The sequence below is a fragment of the Felis catus genome, chromosome A1, assembly GCF_018350175.1.
Source record: "Felis catus isolate Fca126 chromosome A1, F.catus_Fca126_mat1.0, whole genome shotgun sequence".
Lineage (NCBI taxonomy): Eukaryota > Metazoa > Chordata > Mammalia > Carnivora > Felidae > Felis > Felis catus.
In genome coordinates this window covers 232,776,387-232,791,801 of record NC_058368.1, presented here as the reverse complement: position 1 = coordinate 232,791,801, position 15,415 = coordinate 232,776,387, and positions in this window count along the sequence as shown.

The following is a 15,415-nucleotide window of genomic DNA, read 5'->3' as shown; positions in this document are numbered from 1 at the left end:
CAACCTGACTCCCCATTCCTGTGTATTGCCTACAAACAAGAACATTCTCCTGCCTCACTGCAATGCAGCCATCAAAATCATGAACTTAATGTTGATGCATTGCTACCTTCTAATGCTCAATCTCCATTCAATCTTTATAAATTGTTCGGGTAATGACCTTTCTAGTGAAAGGGATCAGTTCAGAATGTTACACTGCCCTCGATTGTCATGACTCTTTAGTCTGTCTTGGTCTGATATATTTCCAGAGTCTTTCCATGACTTTCATGATGACAGTTTGGAAGACTGCAGACCAGTTATTTTGTAGATCCTTCCTCAATTTCAGGTGGATGTTTCCTCGAGGTTAAATTCAAGTTACGTATCCTCGACAGAAATGTCACGAAATGATTACCGTATTCTCACTGCATTCTATCAGGTCACGAGCAATTTCAGTTTGTTCCAGTAATGATGATCTTCGCTTTGATGGCTTGATTAAGGTGGAGATCAAATAATCAGGCTTCCACTGCAAAGTTACTATATTTCCCCCCTTGCAATAAGCACTTTGTGGTGAGGTTCTCTGAAACTATGCATATGTCACCATCATTCTTTCCGCCCTTCTTTCCTTTTTGGCCCGGGATGTTCCAAACTCATCTCGTACTGGTTCCCCACCCCTGCCTAGGTGCTAGCCATTTCTCCAGGGAGCCCCAGTCTCTTTTAGCGAAGCATAATGATATTCTAAACCAGAACCTGCTATTGGCCTGTCACTGTTCCCAGGTTCGTATCCCTTCTTCTGATGTTCAGCCTCTGATATACCAAACCCATCTATGCCCACTTCCGCCTTGGGTCCTGGTGTCTCAAGCCAGCTGATTGTGCACATGAACTTTCTCCTCTCTCCTCAACCTTTCACACTTCTCGTTAGGCTGACCCCTTCCTTGTGTGGCTGTCTCTGCTCGCCTAGGGTTTTGATACACCAAGCCAAGCTACTGTCAAGGGCACTCTCCTCACCCGACTAGGGCTCCATCATTCTGCAGCAGCCTTGGATGCTTTGCGGGAAAGGATCCCTCACACAGGCTTCCCTGCAAGTTCATGTTCCTCGTCGCAAGGCTCTTCTGTGCTCTTGCCTGTTACAGTTATTTAATTCATTTTTACTGCTGTATGTATTCCAAGGTGGTAATGCATCCAAATCTAAGTATGTTTTCAATATTATCATAGGAAAACTTTACTTTTTTTTTTTTTTTTTTTTTTTTTTTTTTTTTTTTAAGAGTATCAGCTCTTCTTGGGTCTTTGAATTCAATACACAGTTTTGAATTATCTTGTCAGGTTTCTCCAAAAACGCTTTCGGGATCTTGATTGTTAGTATACGAATCAATGAATCAATTTTCGGAGAACTGAATCTTTCTCGTTTTATAGCTTTCTGTCCTTGAACAGGTTATAGCTCACCACTTATCCAGGGCCTTATGGTCTCCCAGTAAAGTTGTATATTTTCTTCATATAGGTTTTGCACATCTTTTGTTAATTTATGTTTAGATTTAAATCTCTCCCGTCACTTTTTAAAATTGTGTCTTTTGAAAAGTTACATTTTCTAAAACGTAATTACTGGTGTATATAAATATGATTGACTTTTCTGAATTAATCTTGTATATCTAGCAAACTTGCTCATCAATTCTAGTACCTCATCTATAGATTATTTAGGCTTAGACCATAGAAAAACATTGTATGTAAATATGCATTATATTTCTTTCTTACCAATATGGATATACATTATATTTCTTGAATTGTTTGTAATCTTAGAGCATTGTGTATAGCTCCAGGATGATAATGAATGTGAAATAGTAGTAGTAGGTATGCGTGTCTTATTTTGCATTGTTTTGCTTTGTTTTCTAAAGTTTATTTATTTATTTTGAGAGAGAGAGCATGAGTCTGCGAGGGCAAAGAGAGACAATCCCAAGCAGGCTCCTCGCTGTCAGAACAGAGCCCAGCATGGGGCTCGAACCGATGGGCCGTGAGATCGTGACCTGAGCTGAAGTGGGACGCTTAACCAACTGAGCCACCCAGGTGCCCCTACAGATCTTATTTCTGATTTGAAATGTTTCTAATGTTATACCATGAAGAATGATGTTTTCAATAAATACTTGATACATTTTATGAGGTAAGTAGATTGCAATCAGTTCCTCGATTTCTCAAATTGTACATTTTAACACGTTACGCATAGGTATAGAATACTATCTTACTAATCTTTTGAAATAAACAAGTTTTTTCTCCTTTGAATCAGTTCACGTGGGAATGACGTTTATAGATATTCCTACTTATAAATTTGCATTCTAACTAAAAAATTCAGTTTATTTCTTATGGTTTTTTTTTTTTTTTGTAACAGATTCTAGGACTTACTTTGATAAATTTTGTATTGAATGTTTGTATCTTTATTCCAGAAGGACCTGATTTTTTTTTATCATGCTATTCTTGCCAATTATCAAGTTTATTGCCTAGTATATGACCTGATTTGGGGAGTGCAACCTGTTATTTAAATTTGTGGAAGGGTTTGTATGCTATTTGAATGATCTATTCTCTGAAATTTTGGTAGAACTCACCATAAAATTATCTCTGCCTGGTATTATTTTATTTATGGAAATACTTGGAACAACTGACCTAGTTTTTATGTTATTTTTTTTAATGATTATGTAGCCATTCAGGCTCTCTGTTTTGTTTTGTCTTTTAAGTTAACTGTGGTATGTAATTGTGCAGAAAAGTTGCCATCGCAGTCTTGAGATTGCTTTCCTGACAAAGGCTAGCTTGCCCGACTGATCCTTGGCCTGCATCTGGGAACATGGATTTGGGGAGAGTTTCCCTCATTCCCCAAACTGTTTGGAGTGGCTCATTGTGCCCCAGCTGTTTGTAGAAACAGTGTGGTTCCAGTTGCACACCTGCTTTCCTTCTGGGAGGCTGGAATTTGGGTCACGCTGGGCAGAGTGCTTATGTGACAAGCGGCCTTTGCAAACCCTGGGCACGGGGTCTCTCCTGAGCCTGTCTGGTGGACAGCACTTGACTCATGTCACAGCCCATTCCTAGAGTAATGAACTGTGTCTTGTGTGGCTCCACTGGGAGAGGTCTCTTAGAAGCTTGTGCCCCGCCCTCTGCTGAGTTTGCCGAAATAAACCCTCGCCAGGAATATGGCTAGGCGCTGAGTCCTATGAGTCCTTGTAGCAAATTGTCAGACCTGAGGGGGTCTTGGGGCCCCCAGAACAGTAATAGCTTCCAAGAAACTTTTCCATTCAATCCAGTTTCTTGTTTACTGTTATACGACTATTCATGGCACTCATATACTATCTTTCTAATTCCTCTTTTATATATAAATGGTGTTCCTTTTGTATTAAATGTTTCATAGTTAATGTTATTTATTTGGGCCTTTAAAAAATTTGTTCCTAATTAGTCTACAACAGTCTGTTCATTTCCTTAGTCTTTTTAAAGAAACTTCTTTGGGCTTTGTTGAGCCTCTCTATGGTGTCTTTGTTTCCTGTTATATTGCTATTTGCTCAAATCCTCATTATCTTTCCTTTTCTTTGGATTTATTCTTCTGGGGTTTTTTTTGTTTGTTTGTTTTTGTTTTTGTTCTTGTTTTTGTTTTTTATCTAGCTTAGAGACTTACACTTAACTCATTATCAGCGTTTTCTTTTCTAGCAGGAATATTTTCAACTATACATTTGCCTCTAAGTATTCCTTGTAGTGTTTTCCACCAGTTTTGATTTGTGATATTTTTATTACTGTTGAGTTAATTAAATTTGCATTAGTATTTTTTTCCTGGATGCAGTAAATATTTAGAAGTGCATATTTTAGTGTCTACTATATACAATATAGTATATATACAATACCACTTCTCTGAAATTTTATGTAATCTAGCTGTCAACTTTTTTTAAGTTTTAAGTGTGTTTATGAATATTCATTCACTATTAGTCAAGGGATGGTTCTGTATATACCTATTAACTCAAAGATCAAGTGTGTTTTTGAAATCTGTAGTTTGTCTAGTTTTTGGACTACTTAACCTGTAAGTATTAAAATAAATATTCCATTTCCTTCTGTAATGGGGTGTGTGTATGCGTGTGTGTGTGTGTGTGTGTGTGTGTGTGTGTGTGTGTATACACAGATGTAGTTTGAGTCCAGAACTTTATCCTCTGAGAACATCAGTGATACTGGATTGGCCGTCAGGGAAACACTGCATTTTACATTTGTTCACTCGCCCACATACTCACTCTTCTAAAGTTTAGGCTCACTTTTTTCCTTTCCCCCCAAAAAATGGGAATGGTCATGACAGGGAACTTCTCTTTTACTTATGGCAAGTTTAGTGGGATAGATTGAACTTTTGGTCCCAGTTCTTTACTCTGGAGAATGGCCTCACAGTAGGTCAAGTGCACTTCCACACTCCTTGACTTTGGGCTCGGCCACGTGACGCGCTTTGGGAGTAGTGCTGATGCAATGGAGGTCAATTATACTTGTGTGGTCAACCTCGCCCTCTCGAGTTCCAGTGATCCGTCATGAGAAAAATACACACACCCTAGGTAGCCATTGCCCCTTCAGCCTGGACCCCAGAATGAGAGTCATGTCCCAGACCAGTGGCTAGGAGCAGAATCTGGTCCAAGGAAGACCAGAGATGTGGGCAGTGAAGTTGAACCTTACTTACCTCAGCCTAGATCTTAGGACCAAGAACCTGGAGTCCAGTCTTCCATGGCCAAGGTGAGAACAACTCATGGATCCATGAACGTGAAAATAAAGAAGTCTCTTAAGCCACCGAAATTGGGGTGCTTTGTTCAACAGTGCCATTGTGCACGTACCTGGCTAATATACCCAGCAAATCATTAAAACTGTATTTTATCTCGGGCACAGATCTTTTAGCAAGGAAGGAGACTTTCTGTTACCTGATCCTGCTTTCCTGCAATGATGTATGCTCCTTCATTAATATAACAACAGGGTTGGCTGGAAAGGCCATCGCCGACACATCAAATTATGTAATAAACTGCTTATTAATAATTTGCATTGTTACATATCTAGAAAATTGTAAATAGCACAGAACACGGGTGCAGTATGCTTCTGGTATTGACCACCAACTAAGCGCAGCCTGACCAGGTGTTAGATGCTGTCTTTGGTCGTGACAATAATCACCCTAGGTGCTGCAAAAGACCAGGATTCTCACGACAGGGTGCATTCTGCTCAGTATGGGTCAGTTTTAGCAATCCAACTATCGCTGCCAGAGACTGGTTTGGAAATGGACATTTGTCCTAGTTCTTGCCTATGACGTAGTAACTGAACATTTGCTGAACATCCTCATGTACCAGACACTGTGCTAAAGATGTTTCATGGAGCATCCTCCCTCCCAAAGCAACTCTTTGAGATTGGCACTAATCGTATACCATTGTCCTGGGTTATTTAGCAGTAAATGGCAGAGATAGGAAATAAACCTGGGTTACTTTCAGGGTCTGCCCCGGTGATCGTGAACTTTTTTTGCTCTATCCATTCCTTCATCCACTCAGGCAGCAGACACACCCATAAAGATGCTTCCTGCCAACGTACGTGCGACGGAAATAGAGGGGAGAGTACAACACAAAGTCCCCAACTTCCTGAAATTTACATCTTAGAGAGAAAAGCATGTTAATGAGTAAACAAGTTGTGTGTATAATATAAAGATGGGTGAGAGAGAGAGAGAGAAACTGGGGGTGATGAGTTGGAGCTTGTCTTCAATAGGATTGTCAAGAGAGATTTCTGAGTTCTCTGAGTCGATGCCATTTGAGCGAAGGTTAGAGTAAGAGAGTGAGCCTTGTCAAGACTTTAAGGTGAAACATTAGAGAGATACGCTGTGCTGTTTGCTTCCTAGCATCGGATGATATTCATAATTATGGAGACTTTGAACCCTGCATATACTACTACTGTATATTCTGTTTCTCTATCACTTTTTGATGCGGCTGGTGATTGCACACAGTTCTCTTTAAGCGCGTTGCCGATTCCTGTACATCTGTGACTGCAGGTTGAGGTTTTGTGAGCCACCGTGACTTCTTGGAGAAGATTGTCTTCCTGTCTGAGGCACGATTTGAACACTCTCCGGTCCTTTTTATTCCAAGTCCGAAACTAATGCCAGAAAGAAGATGCACACTCACACACATTTTTGCTTAAAATTCTAGGCCCTCTGTTAAACAGTTTTTGTGAATTCTCTCCCTTGTTCCTCACAAACACCCTATGATGCATCTAGTATGAAAACTCTGAGATTTGGCTCTTTTCTCTCACCATTAGACAGGACTCCAGCCATACAGCAGTGACTAAAAGGCATCTCCTGGCTTTGGCTTTTTTTCTTGCGGTGTTCATACTGCTCCATGGGTTTTAGGGATGGCTGGCACATTTATTACGGATGTCTTTTAGAATGATGCGAAGCAGACATGCTTAGGAAAGATTTGGGTTTGGGAGGACAGTGTTTCGGCGAAATTAGTACTTACCTCCACCAGTCTCAGGGTAGATGGATGGCAACCGCCCAGAAGAATTCGTGTATTGAGAATGCCAAATGTACAAAGAGCAGGGTGGTAGCAGGAAGGAAGCCTGGGCAAACACAGCCTTCCAGGTCTTTCTACGGAACACGAGGCATGGGAAAAGAGCATCCTTCCCGGGAAGTCAGCCTTCTGGTGTCGGTGTGTTCCAGAAGATCACATCCAGGGATAAAATACCAGCATTTTGTTTTCTTGTGGATTACCGTCTGAGCTAAGATTTTTCTTCTAAATTTTCTTAAGGCCATAAAATTTTCTTCAAATTTCTTTTATTTCTTTCAGTTATAGTCTCATTTAGTTTTGTGACAGCACTGGTTGTTTTTATCCTAAAGAAAAAGTGTTTTTTTTTTTTAAATATTTCTTTCTCATCCATGTTTGCATTTGGGGAGGATACTTTGTTTTTTATCATCATGACCATTATGAAGTGGCCACGTAGACATAACTGGCAAACCCCATAAATAACAGTGTCTTCCTTAATGCAATGTTGCAGGTTTGAATTTTATTCTCTTTGCTGACTTCCTAGAGATGTTTGAGCAAACAGTAAATTCATTTAGCATGGATAGGTAGATATATGCGCTGTCACAGAACCTTCTTACCCAGTAAATTGCGACACTTAAATTAAAGACTTAATTCCACGCCCTTTTACTAATTGACCTTGATAACTCACGGTAATAGCAAATGATAGAGGTATCGGTAGTGATTAAGTTTAAGATATGGATCAGTTTGAAATAACTTAATTCAGTTTCAGGTAGTGGTAAGAGAGAGCCTCACACGTGGAATCACATGACCTGTTTTCACATCCTGGCTGATAAATGCTCACCCCTTCTGGGGCATCGGGCGGGAATATTTTTCCAAGTCTGTAGGTTTCAGCATTCTCGTTTGTGAAATAAATCCTCAGCCTTTTTTCTGGCACCACTAAGAAAGCCTCACTCAGTGCCTCGGCAGCCCTGTTACAGTCATACCCACATCCTGCCAAAAATCATTCGAGGACACCTTTGAAAGGTAGGTGAGAAACCAATACCATAGGTTGTCTTCAGGGAGAGGAATGTCAAGACTGGGAGGTAAGAGTGGACGGGCAGTTTTTCACCGCATCCCGTAAACCTTATCAATTTTGTCCACCTAAATTTACTACCTGCTATGGCAAATAAATAAAAAGCAAAATTATAAATAAGGAAAGTGACCTGAGAGGGGGAAAAAAAAATCTTCCGTGGTGCTCTATTCTATGGTTGCAGTGACTGGAAAAACACTTTACCAAAGCCCTGAGGGAAGAAAAAAATCATTAGATTTTTCATTTTTTTCCCCTTTACTACTCTGCAGTAGGGAGAAAGGCTAATGAGTAACACAACAACCAGAAGGAAGACTAGAAAAGTTGAATAGTACATATTAAGCCTCTCAACATTGGAGACTTGCCTCTCTTCAATATTTACTTGATCTGTATTTTGTATTTCAGCTGAGAAAACTGGCAACTCTACAGCTAACACTTGAGATGCTGACATTTCGCACACACCTCGCGAAGAACGTTCCATAAAACCTTCGCTTCCTCGGGTGTCACTGTGCTTTAACTGGACAGTCACTTCATGCCAGGCACTGTTCTACCTTCCGTTGGTAAAGACACTTGAAAACATTTATTTATTTTTACAAAGATTTAAGGCATAAAATGACGCAATTTGTCTTCAGGTCCCGGGAAGCAAAATCCAATGCAACACTAACATATTTAGTGCTTTGAGGAAATAGACACATTTGTAGGCATTGTGTGTGTTTTCAACAAGTGATCATGTTTGTTTGTTTTTTTCAAAGTATTTTGGAGGGAAGTGGTGTTTGCGCACTCTTTTGTGGAATTGACAGATGGTGGTATTGAGTGCACAGTATCTGCTCTGGTCATTACTTACTCTGTCACAGAGGCATGGAAATGTTTTGTTTTGTTAAGGCTAATTAATCTGTACTGATACTCACAGAAGTGAATATAGAAGAATCATATTTTAAAATGCACTTTAATTCTGGAAAAAATATCTTTTGCTATGGACGGTTAAACATATGTTTATGTAAATATAAAGAGTACAAAAGTTATAATACATGAATTCTACCCCATGAATTTTTTCTTGCTTTGTCCTTTTGTATTTCTTTGAAATTTTTAGGTGACGTACAATATTATAATAGTTTCCAATTCATAACGTGGCGGCTTGACATTTGTATATATTACAAAATACCGTGTAGTTATTGTCTCTCACCGTACAAAGTTAGTACAACATTATTCACCGTATTCCCTCTGCTGTACTTTTCATCCTCATGACTTATTTATTTTATAACAGGAATATCTATTGTAAAAATATTCCTGAATATTAATATTTGTCTTTTACCAGTGTTTTCATTGACGTTCTTACTTTATTTTGTTATTATGATTATGTTTCATGTAATTTATTGTCAAGTTGGCTAACATACTGCGTATACAGTGTGCTCTTGGTTTTGGGGGTAGATTCCCATGATTCATCGCTTACATGAAATTTTCTTAATTACGTGTATACTGAGATTTAAACTTCAAAAAACAAAAAGCTTTGTTATGACATAAGAATTGAACTCCATAGGTTTACACCCAGACCCTCTGCAATCTCAATACCTCCCACTATTTTCTGAAAGTCACAAATCCACCCCACCTTTGGGAGAGGAACAAAGTATGGGCATCTAGTTCAGACCCAGACAAGATAAAGTGAACCTTTAGGTTTTAAAGAGTAGATGATCCTAGGTTCACAATTTGGATAAGATTTTTAAAGTATGATTTGAAGATGAGTATTTAGTGAGAAAATCTTAATGAATGCTGTCTCTTCTTTATGACCTTGGCTATCACCCCTGCCCAGCTGGAGATTCTCATTTTAATGAGGCAATATTGTATTTCTGAGCAGCAGGGCCCTGCTTTGAAACAGTTCTGTTCTCTTCTGAAAGCTCAAAGCTGCTTTCATGCAAGTGCTATTGATTAAGAAATTACTCTTTCAAATGAAGACCAAAAAAAAAAAGTTCCATAAGGGGCTTAGCATTGAGAAAGTTTAATTTTAAAGGAAAAATTCCTCCCCATCTCCATTCTTCCTGGATGTCCTGACTTTTAAGGCCCCTCCATTGTTCCAAACTTTGTGTCCAGTCACCATTTATTTTTTCTGAATCTGTAATTTGCATTTCATAAAGATAACAGGCAAAGGGCATGTCTGGCTTTCTGAATAATTAATCAAACCTTCCAGTGGTTCATCTCAAAAGGCCAGGAGGGAATACGTATTCACGACAAAAATGGAAGAGTAGGCATGAAATGTACCGAGTTCTCTGTTATTCAGACACTTTCATGGATCACCTAAACTTGGGAGTTTATGTAACCCTAACCCAAGCCCAAACCCTTACCCTAACACTTAACCCCTAACGCCTAACCCCTAATCCGAACCCAAACCCTTATCCTGAGCCTAAATTCTGCTGCATGGTTTCAAGCTTGAATTATAGCTAGCTTTGTATCTGCTTCACAGAAGAACGGTTTAAGTGTTCTTTTTATAGTATAATATTCTATTGGTCATATACAAATGGCTGTTTCAAAGAATGGCCCCAACAAATATGGCATGAGACCATTTAGATTCCTACTCTACTTTGGGATGAACCATTATAGTTATTTTTAGATTCTGGAAACAAATAAATTATACAGTATTTATTTTTGAAACTTCTACAAGAGAAAACAGTGTATCTTACACATATTACATATATAAAAAATTTCATTCTGGGGCACCTGAGTGGTTCAGTTGGTTAAGTGTCTGACTTGAGCTCAGGTTATGATGTCGAGGTTCACAAGTCCGTGCCCCTGTGTCAGGCTCTGTGCTGACAGCTCGGAGCCTGGAGCCTGCTTCAGATTCTGTGTCTCCCTCTCTCTCTGCCCCTCCCCAGCTCATGCTTTCTCTCCCTCTCTCTCTCTCTCTCTCAAAAATAAACATTAAAGGGGTGCCTGGGTGCTCAGTCGGTTGGGCGTCTGACTTCAGCTCAGGTCATGATCTCACAGTCTGTGAGTTCAAGCCCCGCGTCGGGCTCTGTGCTGACAGCTCAGAGCCTGGAGCCTGTTTCAAATTCTGTGTCTCCCTCTCTCTGACCCTCCCCCGTTCATGCTCTGTCTCTCTCTGTTTCAAAAATAAATAAACGTTAAAAAAATTAAAAAAAAAAACATTAAAAAATTTTGATTCCATTCTAACTTTGAAACATCCTTGAAATATGTTTGTCAAATTGTCCCTACTCCTTCCTTAATGTAAGGGTGATCCAAATGAAAATTAAGAAGTTTAATTCTCCTTCTTGGAAACAAGGAGACGTCTCCCCTTATTTTCTTAGATCAATTACTTAAGAAATCATATAACTGCAAGTCCTATCTTTGTCTCTTGGAAAGGCACGTAAATCTTTTGAGAATCTAAGTAAGTTTCTTACCAGCTTTCTGACCCTGGACTTTCTCAAGGACCTGGGAACCACCTCTTGGATGCAATTGTCTAGGAAGAGACGTGTCTACCTCCCAGATTCAGAGCTGGGGTAGGAACCAAATTGATGAGCACCTCACCCCAAGTTGCAAAACCGGCTCCTGTCATAAGGAAATGAAAACTTGATTTTTTCCTCTGGATAAAGCCAATTAAGTAACAGCTGTGGTCACCCCCAGTACCGAGTATATTTAGGATGAGTTATGTGTGACAAATAGTACTGTGCACTTGAGGACTAGTTGTTTATCTTGAGAACAAGTATGTCGTTGCCTGTGTCTGCTTGGTTATATGAAAGGGTGACATTCTTTCTTTGCAACCTCTTAGCAGATTACCTGTGATGTACATCGTATTGTGGTTTAACAGTAATTCAGTAATAAAACTTTTCCTTCTACGACCTTTAAGAAGACGGTTTTTGTATAGGTTGGAAGATTTATTTTTTAATGTTTATTTATTTTGAGAGAGAGAGACAGAGACAGAGCGTGAGCAGGGGAGGAGCAGAGAGAGAGGAAGACACAGAATCTGAAGCAGGCTCCAGGCTCCAAGCTGTCAGCACAGAGCCTGATGCAGGGCTCAAACTCACAAACTGTGAGATCATGACCTGAGCCAAAGTCAAGCGCTCAACCAACTGAGACACCCAGGTGTCCGAGAGATTTTGTTTTTAATTACGGTTTCCCGACATTAACAATAATGATTCCCCCCCCCCACCACCACCACCACATACAATTACACAATCCCCACAGAAATCGCCTGCCACAAACCTGGGTAATGAGGGAGGCGGGAGTTCGAGTACTGGGTCCCTGACTCCTGGAGTGGTGACCTTCGTTATCCCTCACGCTCATGTGACAGGGCCGAAGAGAGTGACGATCAGTAAACATGTGTATCCCACCCTGAGACTGTGCACGTGTGGCCATGACTTGTCCCGATACCTAGTGGCCACGGGTGGCAAGATGTGTTCCTTCTCTCTGTTTCTGAGACGCTCACATGGAATGAGTTAAATATGAACGATTTTATGTACTTATTTTTTTAATTTGTTAACTTTTTCCTTCCATGTAACACAATGTCCCCACTTGTTCTCAGTGGCGGTAATAATAATACTAAAAAAAAAAAGACAAAACAAAGAAGCCCAAATGTTTTGTTTTGTTTTGTTTTGTTTTGTTTTGGCAAATATATCCCCCTTCTCTGTTTCGCGTGAAATCCCAACGAAAGTCGTCTGTGTGCACCTTCAGGATAAGGGCGATTCCTAATCTGGAACCAGAAATGACAATGTTCCCTGACAGGCAACCTGGACGTGTTAGGATGTGTTAGCCAGGGAGTTCGTCTCTCCCAGAATGGAAGGGAGAGAAATCTTACAAGTCATTATTTTAGGAAGTCTTAGCAAAGCGAGCACAGTCATTGAGCACAGTGAGAGACTATCTTCCTTGATTCTGTACCAGATTTGTTTTCTTTCTGTTTCTTTCCGCCGAAGTGAATAGCTTGATAGCTCCTTCTCTGGATTCAATTTTAAAGAACTGCGTCCGCTTTTCAACATCTTAAGGCAGGCTCAATCATTAAAGCAGATGCTGACCACTCAGAGGCTGTCAGATGGAAACTACTTAAGGAAAAACTACTCACCCCATGGTGAGCCTAAGTCCTCCAGAGATGGAAATTTCTGGAAATATGTCTGGCACTAGCCCCTAATGTGCACTATTAAAATACTAAATAAAAATCATCTGTTTCTCTTAGGTTTGAATTTCACATATCATCGATTCAAAGAGGAGGTTGTTCTGAAATGCGTAGTCAGCTAGGAACGTTTAGGAAGAAATACTTTATCCAGAGAATTCAATTATCTGTCATTTGGCTTTCAAAATACCTGGGTCCTAATAAATCCTAGTGAATATACTCTTAGAAGAATATGGCTGTTTGGAACTCTCTTACCTTCATAGAACCATCTGGTTCTGATTTTCCCATAGAATCTCAACAGAAAAAGAAATCTGAATGCTGTATCAACTCTGAGCCACTCTGCACTCGAACTTCTGAGAGATGTTATCGAGGGCTTTGGCCCCTTAAAAATAATAGAAAAATGGCTACAAACCCATTTCAGCTCCAAACTACCTCTCAGGAACGTGATATACAAATCTGTCCTTCCGGAAGCCCTGCTTTAGTGTTGCGATTTCGCTTTGGAACACATTTATCAGAGATCATTTCTGATAAAGAGATGAGGTTTAATTTAGATCTGCAGTAAGAGGCTTAAAATTGGTTTTGTTGCCAGGCTCTTGGTTGTCTTCTGCTCTGATGAAAAGGTGGGAGAATAAAGTGCTGGTACACCTGTCACTTTTTCTTCCAGGGGCCAGAGCTGGTGTGATGGCAATCCCGTTCTGTTTGAAGCGCATCGTGGCCCTTCATCAACAGTTGTGAATTCACTCGTCCATTCCACAAGTCAGCTAGGGATGGGGGTCCCAGGTCTATACTAGTGCAGGGGGTGAGGATACAGCGATGGTATATGCATTGTTGACCTTAATAGTCTAGGGACCTTGAAGTCCAGAGAAGCAGAGCAGTGTGTGGGCCCAGGAAAGGGTACGTGGGAGATGGTGCACAGGGTCAGGGAAGAAAAACAGGCAATAAAGCTACAGGGCACTGGTCAAGTAGAGGGGAGCACCGGGGACAGGCGGGAGCAACGGATTCCATAGAGAAGGAACTTGCCACATTCAGCAGACAGCAAGAAGGAAGGAAGAGAGGCTGCATAAGGGTTAATAGTCTTAGGGGGCCTGGGTAGCTCAGTCAGTTAGGAGTCCAACGTAGGCTTGGGTCACGATCTCACAGTTCGTGAGTTTGAGCCCCACGTCGGGCTCTGCGCTGACAGCTCGGAGCCCGGAGCCTGCTTCGGATTCTGTGTCTCCCTCTCTCTCTGCCCCTCCCCCACTCAGCTTTGTCTCTCTCTCTCAAAAATAAATAAACATTAAAACATGTTTTAAATAGTCAGAAATAGGCAAAGGCCAGACCAGAAGGGCATTATGTGACATTCAAACCCCTATGTCCAGATGATGATTTGTTTCTAGATGTTTGGCAAATAAGAGTGTACGTGTATTAACTGTAGCAATATGCCCTGTTCATAGGTGATAATGAATAGTGATAACACCAATCTTTTAAAATATCTGTAGTCCTTAAGACACTATGTGTGTTTACTATACGTGCATACAGTTGACCCCTCACAGCTAATATTAACGCAGAATCACTGTATACGTATATACGCCCTTACATTGTGCATAGAGATATTACAAACACTAAATCCACACGAATTTCTTTTCCTTTTCCTTTCTGTTTAAACTAGACGTAAGACACTTGCTGTTTGTAAATCTGGGAACACAACACTCTTTTTTTTTTTCTTTTGCCTTTTTTGAAAAGCATGTTCTATGGCTGAATCCTAATTGGGAAACACCACTCATTTCACCTGAGGGCTTCTGATTCGTCTTAAGTCCACTTTCGGAACCACTGCCCTTTGATGGTGCAGCGAACCAGACTTGAGCGAAACGATGACAAGTAGGTCTCTGAGCCTGATTTGCGCTCCCCTGGCAACCCCAGGGCCCTTCCTAGGCAATATCTGATGGTCAACCCCACCGGACAGTGATGTCCCGTCCTGACCATTTGAACCATCTGGGGGACTTTTAATATCGCATCGAAAGCAAGAGAGAAAAAGTAAATTTTTTTTTTCCTTCTTTTGAGAATGATGTTCTGGGAACAGAAATACAGCAATTTGGGAAGACCAGTTAGCAAATGTAACCTCAAGCTCTACCATTGATCATTTCTGACCTGTAGAATCAAGTCTTTGTTAGAAAGCTGGCAGATGGAGTTCTTGAATTATGATTTACTTAAGCTAAGACCTAAAAGAAATTTTTAAAGGCATGGAAGCTAATAGCTCACGTATTGACCTATAGGGTACTGGATCAATGGAATTCACAGCAAATTCACACTGAGCTTGCAAAAGCACATTGTGCTAAACAAGATTCATCCATCTCAATGTCTTGTTTTAAAATTTTTCATCTCAGGGCTCCTGGGCGGCTCAATTGGTTAAACGTCTGACTCTTGGTTTCAGCTCAGGTCCTGGTCTCCCGATTTCATGAGTTCAAACCCTACATAGGGCTCTTTGCAGACAGTGCAGATCCTGCTTGGGATTCTCTCTCTGTCTCCCTCTCTCGGTCCCTCCCCCACTCATACTGTCTCTGTCTCTCTCTCAAATAAATAAACTTAAAAACAAATTTTAAATAAAAAAATAAAATGTTTCATCTCTTGGGGTGGCACCTGGGTGGCTCAGGTGGTTAAGTGTTCAGTTCTTGATTCTGACTCAGGTCCCTGGCTCATGGGATCAAGCCCTGTGTTGGGCTCAGTGTGGAGCATGGTGAAGCATGCTTGGGATTCTCTCTCTCTCTCCCCCTCTCCCCAGCTCGTGGCCTCTCTCTCTCTCCAAAA